The following is an 8609-nucleotide window of genomic DNA, read 5'->3' on the forward strand; positions in this document are numbered from 1 at the left end:
GGGCTCTTTTTTGGTACCATCAGACCTATAAGCAAAGTCTCCTCCAAGTGTGCAAACCAGCTGAGCTCCAAAGACACTCCACAGAGAAAGGCCTCCATGCTCCCAGGTCACCATAACGACACTGTTGTCAGGAGACCATCGGATCAATTTAACAGCTCCAGTTTTGTTCCAAACATCAGGGTACTGCTTTGCTGTCAGCTCCAGTTTATGAGACAGCTGCATGGCGCCAGTGGTGTTGTCTATCGTGTAAACTTGCACAGAACCACTTGCACAACCAAATGCCATTAGTCGATACTTGTTATTTACTGCCACGCAAGTTCCATCAATGACGTCTTGCAGCCAAACTCCATGAAGCTGCTCTGCGGTGAATCTACTTGACACTGGTGTGATAAAGCCCACCTTGCCGTCACTGAACACAACAGCAAACCCATAGAGTGTGGCACAGTATTCCATGTCTCGGATGTACACGTCTGCAAAGTCCAGGAACGAGCCTCTAGATGACTGCAGGTCCACGGAAAATGGCACTGTGCAGAGATTAATGGCTTTCCTGCCATTTGTCAGGCCTTCCCAATGAATAAGATGCAGAAGTCCATCAGAAGTAGCAACCAGGAGGTCTTCCAGCACACACTGCAAACTCATGACAGGTGCTTGCAAATCCAGTATTTTCTCCATCTCTAAGTTTAATGCTGGAGCACACTGCTCTTCCTTAAAGTGGGGGGTTCCCTTTGTTTGTGGACTTCCTTTGGGATACACAGGTTCATAAAGGTATTTGTCTCCTCTTGCAGATGTAATGAGAAAAAATAAGATGTAGCCATTTGCTGTTGACACAGCTATCATGGTGCTATCTGGTCTCCATTCAGCTTGTGTGTAGGATCCAAACTGAGCAGATGATTTTGCAGGTTCCTTGTAGGTTACAATTAGCACACTAGGTCGGCTGTACCAGATGCTGAGACGAGCCGGGGCCAGCACGGCGAAGAAAGCCCGCTGCGGGTCGGCCTGGACGTGGAGCGGTGCTTCGGCCGGGAGCCCCGGTGGGCAGAACAGCCGCTTGGGCCAGCCGCTCAGGAAATACATGGTCCGCACGGAACCGCGGCGCCCCGGGGCCACCCCGGCCCCGTCTGCCGCTCTCAGAGGGCCCGGGCTGGACGCCTGCCTCCCACACCACCACTGGCCCAGTCTACGGCGGCGGCGGCGGCAGCTCCAGGCATCTGCCAGCTGGCCGGGCCCGGCCGATGCGACCCTATTTGGAAAGGTTTCTAACTGCAGATTTTCCCAGTGCAATGCATCTTTTTATTTCCTGACTGCTCGTACCAAAGGTGTTATAATTGTTCCCATTTCCAAGAAAGGTGATCCAACAGAATGTGGAAACAATCCAACAATATCATTAATATCACATGCAAGCAAAATACTACTGAAGATTACTCAAAAACGGCTCATAGTTGAAGAACTGCCAGAAATTCAAGCAATATTTAGAAGAGACTGTGGGACCAGGGTTATCACTGCTGATGTCAGATGGATTCTGGCTAAAAGTAAGGAATACCAGAAGAATCTCTCACCCCAGTATCAGTGGCAAAATTTAGTAAGACAGCAAGCAATACATGTTGGAGAGGATGTGGCGAGTTGGGAACTCTCATACACTATTGGTTGGATTGTGAAATGCTACAACAACTCTGAAAGGCAGTTTGGCATTTCCCCAACAAGCTAAACAAAGAAATTCTATGTGATCTAGCTATTCCACTCTTTGAAATATACCATAAATGAATTAGAACTGAGACACAAATGGAGGTTTGTACATCAGTGTTCATAATGGGTTATTCACAATCCTAGGAACGTGGAAACAGCCCAGATGTCCAACCACCATCAAATGGATTGAGAAATTGTGGTAGCTTCCCATGATAGAATACTGTATGGCACTCAGAAGCAGTGATTTGGAAAATTACTACATAACTTGAGAGAGACTGGAGAGCATTATGCTTAGTGAACTAACTCAGCCGTATAAGGATAAATATTGCATAGGACCATTATTATAGAAACAGACGTATAACTAGTAAAATGTGTATGGAAATCCAGGGAAGAAAGAGGTGAGAGCAGAGGGGTGAGGATGAGCAGAGGAGAAATAATAAATTTAAACAATTTAGTAGAGAGAGAGGGGAGGGGTAAAGGAAATTGGAAAGGTCCAGTGGGGATCTGGAAAGACAGGGTCATGAAGGGCAGGATTTAATGGAGATTAATTTTAAAAACATAGTAAATGAGAATAATTGTATGAATCACAGTGTAAGTGAAGGATAGTATGAAAAATAATATATAAGAACTTTGTACACAAATCAATAAAAAACTTTTAAAAAGGGAGGGGGAAGTATTATGCTGTCATTTGAGGTTATAGTGATAAGAAACTGTGCCGCAGTCCCAAGGCGTATAGTTCTAATCTACGAGATGTTCTGTGGGAGAGAGATGAGCAGTATCCTTCCCTGCAATTTATTGTCCTTGAAAACCCACTGGAGGGTCAGCAACGGGTCAGTTCTGACTTCACAGCAAATAACGATGACATTTTATGTTGGAATGTGGTATCAAAGGAAGGGAGTAACTTGAATCTATCAGAATTCAGGGAATATTAAACAAGATAAGGTTGAAGAAATAAGATGAGACTATTTTCTGTCTACTTTTTCAGTATATATTCTGTATTTCTATATTTTTTAATAGATAGAAGCTCTTTATATGAGTACGCTTTATACTTTTAATACTCTTTGACTTAGGAATCTCTTTAACAATAAACTATCCAGTCATTAAAAAAAATATTAGTGAATACCTGAAATATTTTTGTCCATTCTTGTGCTATGGATAGAAAAATTTCTAGTTTCTTATCTCTTGGGAGTTATCTTTTTAGAGACTAGCCCTAAATAACTTTTATTCCTGGTACATCTCATACTATGAATACAGAGCAGGTAAATAATTCCTAAAGCGATGAGTGGATAGGAACCCTCATGATAGAGTAGCTAACAACTGACCATAGCAGTGGTTAGTGGGATGTTAAAAATCAGCGATCTGAAATGAAATGATTATTACTTGGGCAAATTCACTTATAATTCATCCTTATAGAATGGTTTGTGAAAGATTTCTCTCTATTTCTTTGTAAATAAAATTTAACTGTTCAAGCATGTTATAGCTGCCAGTGAATAATTTTGCTTTAAAGTACTTGTCACATGAAAGTAATTTACCTATAAGAGGCATCAATAGTTAGTTCTTATTAAAAAAGAGCCATTCATGTTAAAATACTTACTGAGTGCCTTTAGTATGAGATTCTTGGAATTGAAATACAGAGTTTTACCTCTGAAGCAGTGATTAAACATGGGGCCTTCCCTTCTTCAGAAAATTTCTCTGCATCTCATTAATATGGAGTCTATTCCAACTCATCGTGACTCTAGGACAGAGTACAGTATCCGTGGTTGTAATTTTTTTTTTCTTTCTGTAAGCAGAAGCTTTATTGAGTAGTTGAATTCTAACTCTACATAGAGAGTTGAATTCTAACTCTCTGTATAGAGTTAATATAATTCATATTATAATCACCATTTCTTGCTTTACCAGTGAAGTGTAATTGAATATTGAGAACCTGATTGTGATCTTTATGGAAGCTGACTGCTGTGTTGTTTTTTTTTTCTCCTGAGAAGTCACTGGTGAATTTCAAATGCCAGCCAGTCAGTTAACAGCCTGATACATAACCATTGTACCACCAGGGCTCATTGCGCTCATTCTTTCCCCCTCTCTTTCTGTCTCTGTGTTTGTGGATATGTTTATATAGACAATTTTAATGTCTCATGCAGTTTCTAGAAATCTGTGGATCCCAGGTAGTAAGAATCCACCCCTAGAAGAGTACAGCAGTGATGGCTTCAGTGGTAGAATTCTCACCTGTCACATGGTTGACAGGTTTAGTTTCTTGCCAGTGTTCCTCAAGCACACCTACCACCTGTCCAGCAGGTTTTGGTAGAAACCTTCCAGCTAGGAAGAAAGGCCTGGTGATCTACTTCTGAAAAACCAGGCTGTAAAAACTCTGATCACTGCAGGTCTTTGTGCATGGGATCGATCACTAGGAGGTTGGAGCTGACCGAACAGTGACCAAGAACAGTATGACCTTTTGGAAGGAGAGTAAATTAGACCGAGATTGAGGGAAAGTTCTTCAGTCCACAGAAAAAGTTTAAAGTAGAGCAAGCCAGGAATCAGGGAGAGTAGCAGACATGACAATGGAAGGGCACAACGAAAAGAGTGCGTTGTGTAAATCAGAGTTGTCCAGATTTTTTAAACACTGGGCACAGAGTGGGATGGTTTTAATTTTTCGTACCAGAATGTAATTTGATTTTTAAAGCTATTATTGCTCTGCTAGATGGCCAAAATTAAATTTCCATAGAGCAAAATATCCCTTACCTATGTAATTAAAAAGAAAATTAATATTTGATTGCCTTATTTTAGGCTTATTTAAGCATAATGATATAAATATACAAGAAATACAAATCCAGTACCTAAAAAACTTGATAAATATTATAAGCTTTAATAGAAGCCTCTTGAAATATTTAACCTTCTGCAGCAAGTACTTCAAGTCCTCACTTTAATCAAGCAAAGTTGTGTCATCTGCCTGACGAAGATTATTGATGAGTTTTCCTCTAATCCTGTTGCCATGTCCTTCTTCATGGAGTCCAGCTTCTTGAATAATTTGCTTAGCATACAGGTTAAATAAATATGGAGAAAGGATATAACCCTGATGTGTACCTTTCCTAATTTTAAACCATGCAGTGCTACTTCCACTGTTTGCATAAAAGCTGCTTGATCTAGGTAAAGGTTTTCATGGGCACAATTCAGTGTTCTGAGATTCCCATTCTTCTCATTGTTAGCCATAATTTGTTATGATCCACACTGTCAAATGTTAGTCCAACTACCCTTCCTTACGGACTTGTTTTATTTTTCTTCAGCTTCAGTATGAACATACACATGAATGAGTAATAGATGGTCTGTTGCACAGTCAGCACCTAGCTGGGTTTTGACTGCTGATTTAAGCTTCTCCAATGATTTCTTCCACAAATGGAGTCAATCTGATTCCTATGCAGTCTATTTGGTGAGGTCCATGTGTAAAGTTGTCATATATATGTATATTGGCATTTACAATGAATAAATCCTTGAACATACAAAATTTGATCATTCTATTTCTGGATTCATTTCTGTTAGCAAGTCTACACTTTCCAACTACCCTTCCTTCTTCATGGTTTCCAATTTTTGCATTACAAACACCAATTATCAACACATCTGGATTGCATGTCTGGTGTGTTTCAGACTGCAAAATTTGATAAAAACCTTCAGTTTACCAAAGAATGCCCTGTGGCTATAGTTGTTAGTGCATATATTTGAATAACAGTTATATTAACAGGTCTTCCTTGTATCTGTATGCATATTATCCTATCACACACAACATTGTACTTGAGGATAGAACTTGAAATTGTGTTTTTAACTACAAATACAATACCGTATTACCCTATTTTTCATTCCTGGCACGGTATAAAACTTCTGATTCAAAAATGGCCATAAGCCAGTCTATCTCTAACTCCTAGAATGTTGATGTTCATGCATTCCATTTCATTTTTACAACTTCTAGTTTTCCTATGTTCATAGTGCGTACACTCCGTGTTCCAGCTAGTAAAGGTTATTTGTAAACTGTTTCTCCTCATTTTGACTGACTTCCAATCTGGGCCCTACCTCTAATACTATATCCATGTTCCTTTATTATTTATAGGTTTTTCAGAGGCCTGCCATTTAAAAAAGTTCATAGCCAATCCTGCTTCCTAATCTGCTTCTTAGATATTGTCCACCATGGACCATCTGGCGTTGGACACACTGGTGGCACAGCACTCAGCATCACAGCGGCACACAAGTACAGTAAACTGCCAGAAATGTGCTGGTGCTAGTACTAATTAAAAACACAAAAGCAATCAAGAATATCGCTATCCAAGCTACAAAATAATTAGCCACCTGCAGATCAACTCCCTAATGTAAAGAACAGACAGATAAGTCTCACAGTTTAGGAGCCCCGTATCTGAGTCCCAGGTACCAGCTCTAAGAGAAGCCTTTCTCTCTCTCTGCGGTTTTTGGAAGAAAGTCTTTTTCTATGAGCTTCTGCTCCAAGGCTTAGTGTCCCTGTTCTTATATAGCACACCAGGCACACAAATTATCATCAGGCAGAGCCCATCTAAGGTCAGTGGCAGTGTGCCAAGATGGGTCATGGGTGGATGACAGAGCCTTCCAGCTGAGGCGCACAGTGGGATAATGTCTCAGGTGAGGGAGGTGTCTCAGTGGGAACCTTATGCGGATGTTCCACATGTGCTGATGCTGATGCTGAAGCAAAAGGAGGGTGTAAAGCTCTTTCTTCTATTTGCTGCTGCTAGCTTGCCCTAAGCTCGAGTTCTGAGCAAAGGCTTGAAACTATTACAATGAAATGTGCAGAGACCTTGAATTGGAGAATAAAAAGGGAAGAACTTACTCAGTATTTCTCAAGCTGGAAGAAGTGAAAAACAAATACAAGCCTTGAGTTGCAATATGTGGGGATGTTATGGGCAAAATTTTGAATGATCTAGAGAGCATAAAAGGAAGATGGAGAGTCATTGTACTAAAAAGAATTGACCAACGCTGAGACATTTTATCAAGAACCAATGGCAATGAAGGTAGAAATTCAAGCTATAATGAAACTGTTGGCAAAAAATAGGGCCCCAGGAATCTATGGATGGATACCAACTGACATGTTTAAAATGACAGATGTAGCCCTAGACGTGCTCATCAGTCTATACCAGGAAATGTGGAGGACAGCTGCTGGCCACCTGTCTGGAAGAGATCCATGTTTGTTCCCATTCCCAAGAAAGGTGTTCCAACAGAATGTCTAAGTTATTGAACAATATTATTAATGTCACATGCAAGCAAAATATTGTTGAAAGATCATTCAAAACAGCTAGAACAGTACATACACAGAGAACTACCAGAATTTCAGGCAGGGTTTAAAAGTGGTCATGGCACCAAGGTTACCAATGCTGATGACAGATGAATCTTGGCTGAAAGCAAAGAATGCCAAAAGAATGTCTGATTGTCCTTTTTTATTATCTTGAGTTCATCCCACCTGAATTTGAAAAGCATCTGAAGAATAAGTTTGGAGCACTGAACACCAAAGATCAGAGACCAGATGAGTTGTGGAATGGCATTAAGGATATATCAGCCATGAAGGTAGAAAATGGTCCCTAAAAAGAGGAGTAAGAAAAAACCCAAAATGCATATCAGAAGAGACCTTGAAAATTGCACTAGAGCATTGAGAAGCCAAAACAAAAAAAGAAGATGCTGAGAGAAAAGAGCTGAACAGAAATTTTCAAAAGACAGCCTGGGAAGATAAAGCAAACTGCTATAATGGAATGTGCAGTGATCCATGAAGTAGATATTGGGAGTTTTCTTCTGTTAACAAGGGTGTTGATTGTGGATCCAAGTGAGAGGAAAATTTTGACCATTTCAGTCTTCTAATGTGACGTTGGCTACTGGTACAGTGGTAAGAATTTTTATTTTCTTGATTTTGAGATGTAGCAGGTACTTCAAGGTCTCCTCACTTTCAACAAGCAAGATTGTGTTGTTTGCTTAACTCATATTGTTGATGAGTCTTCCTCCAATCTTGAAACCACATTCTTTATAGAGTCCAGCTTCTTGAGTTATTTGCTCTGCATACAGATTGAATAGTTATAGAGAAAGGATACAACTTTGGCATACATAATTCTTAATTTTACTTTACCATGCAGTGTCCCCTTCCTCTGTTTGCATAACAGCTTCTTCTTGATGTAGGTTTCAGATGAGCACAGCTAAGTGTTCTGGGATTCCCATTTTTCTCAGTGTTAACCATAATGTGTTACGATCCACAGAGTAAAATGCCTTTGCATAATCAATAAAGCACAAATAGGATCCTCTTTTTGTGCCCAGCAAAGCCACAATTCATGATCCCAAGAAGCATCCCTGAGGCATGTTGTTGTGTATCATCAAGTCAGAACTGACCCATAGCTGACTCTCTGGCAGGTTTTCAGAGGCAGTTAATCACACAGGAGGAGATTGCCAGCACAGCACCTCGTGTATTTGAACCAAGAGCCTCTGGGATTGCAGCACAGCTTTTTGCCACTAGGCTACCAGTGATCCCTACACTGCAGCTGCAAAACATTGGATGCTGGACAAACTGGTGTATTTGCTCCTTCTCTGTTTGCTGGGTCGCACAAACTGAGAGAATGTCTGCCGTAATCATTTTCTTAAAAAATAGATTTAAGTGTGCCCTGACAGAAGATGAGGTTAAGACGGTCTGCATACAGTTGTTCATTAAGATTGATGACAAGGTCTGAACTGATAGAACCTACCCTGCTGGGGTTTTTGGGGTTTTTTGTTTTTGTTTGTTTGTTTTAAATTTTACTTTATTAATTTTAATGAACATTTACAGAGATTTTGAATTTCCATTCATTCATTGTTGTACTTTTCTCCCTGCCCACCCCTCCCCGAGTTCGCTCCTCTCTTTGAAAAGTAAAAGAAAAATTCTTTCATTAGTATACAATCCCCCCACTCTT

The 8609-nt window shown here is 40.2% G+C and overlaps 1 protein-coding gene and 2 pseudogenes across 1 annotated transcript in view; 2 read left to right on the forward strand and 1 right to left on the reverse strand.

Moving 5' to 3' along the window:
* LOC102876317 overlaps positions 1 to 1074 on the reverse strand; it is a 4045-nt pseudogene extending 2971 nt beyond the window's left edge.
* ATF6 (activating transcription factor 6) overlaps positions 1 to 8609 on the forward strand; it is a 353926-nt gene that overhangs the window by 243345 nt on the left and 101972 nt on the right. The gene's annotated exons all lie outside the window — the stretch shown is intronic.
* The window catches only part of LOC102876718, a 19036-nt pseudogene continuing 11499 nt past the window's right edge, over positions 1073 to 8609 (forward strand).

This window comes from Elephantulus edwardii, unplaced genomic scaffold, assembly GCF_000299155.1.
Source record: "Elephantulus edwardii isolate Elephantulus edwardi_28Jun2011 unplaced genomic scaffold, EleEdw1.0 scaffold00057, whole genome shotgun sequence".
Taxonomy (NCBI): Eukaryota; Metazoa; Chordata; class Mammalia; order Macroscelidea; family Macroscelididae; genus Elephantulus; species Elephantulus edwardii.